Below are 1,415 nucleotides of genomic sequence, written 5' to 3' on the forward strand. Positions count from 1 at the left end.
GTAGGAGGAGAAGGGGATGACAGAGGATGATTATATGGCATCACTGACTTAATGGACATGAGTTTGAGTAAACTCCATAAGTTGGTGATGGACAAGGAGGCCTGGTGTGCTACTATAGTCCATGGGATTACAAAGAGTCCAACATGACTGAGCAACTGAGCTGAGCTGATATAAAGACATGTCACCATGTTTCCAGTGGCAGCTTTCCCAATCTTACATGGACAGGCCCAGTCTTGCCAGATGTGGTCTTCCTGGAGACCCTCACAAAAAGAGCATCTCATATTTTCAGCTGCTGCTGCCAATTACCCAATACTTCTTTTTCCACTTCTTGGTAGCTTATTTTATCAGGCTATCTTATTTCCATGTATGTGAGCCACTCGGATATTTTTTTGAACAAGGCAAGATATTAGCAAGTACAAAAGTAAATAAGGCTTAAGTATAAAAGTAAATAAGGCTTCCAAAGAACCAACAAGATGGTGGAAGTGGAGCAGAAGAAGCAGATATTCTGCAAGTTCACCTACGGCATGGACCTCAATCAGACCCTGAACATGTCCTATCAGCAGCTGATATATTGTACAGCACATGGCAGCCTCAGAGGCAGAAGAGAGACCTGTAGAGGAAGCAGCCTTTCTGTGGGAGCAGCTCTGCAAGGCCCAGAAGGAGGTTGCACCCAAGGAGAAACCAGAGGTGGTGAACACCTATCCCTGGAGGTCGTGATCCTTCTGCCTTTGATGGTGGCTAGCATGATGAGCATCTATAATTGCATGACCTTCAATCAGGGAGAAATCAAACCCAAGATATTGGCCACCACCTGAGCAAGCTCTCAATCACCTACAAGCCTGTGACGCCCAGCTGGGGACCACTCACTCCTGCTTCACCTCTCCTCAAGGAGACTGCTTGGCCAATGAAGGCACAGATTTCTCTTTAAAAAAAAAAAAAAGTGTGAGCAGATAACAAAATCACACCATCAATAATGGCAGAGTAATAATAATAGCAATAATCACAACAGCCATGTATGAAGTGCTTCCTATATGCCCTGTACTTTCCATAACTGATTGCATTTCACCTTCTCAACATACCTTCAAGGTAAGTATTGATATATTTTACAGATGGGAAAACCAAAGCTTTACAGCATTAAGTCATGCGTCCACATCAACCAAAAAATAGAGATGCCCAGCTCCACCCGCAGGTCTGTCTGTCTCCAAAGTCCATGCTCCTTACTAATATCCTAGACTCCTTGATCCACTCTACAACCAGACAAGCTTTCTTGAAAAAAAAAAAAAAAGTGAAGTCGCTCAGTCATGTCTGACTCTTTGCAACCCCATGGAATGTAGCCTACCAGACTCCTCCGTCCATGGGATTTTCTAGGCAAGAGTACTGGAGTGGGTTGCCATTTCCTTCTCCAGGGGATCTTC

At 44.3% G+C, this 1,415-nt stretch overlaps 1 pseudogene; it reads left to right on the plus strand.

Moving 5' to 3' along the window:
• On the plus strand, positions 474 to 928 carry LOC102177248 (annotated as a pseudogene).

Source organism: Capra hircus, chromosome 11 (assembly GCF_001704415.2).
Source record: "Capra hircus breed San Clemente chromosome 11, ASM170441v1, whole genome shotgun sequence".
NCBI lineage: Eukaryota > Metazoa > Chordata > Mammalia > Artiodactyla > Bovidae > Capra > Capra hircus.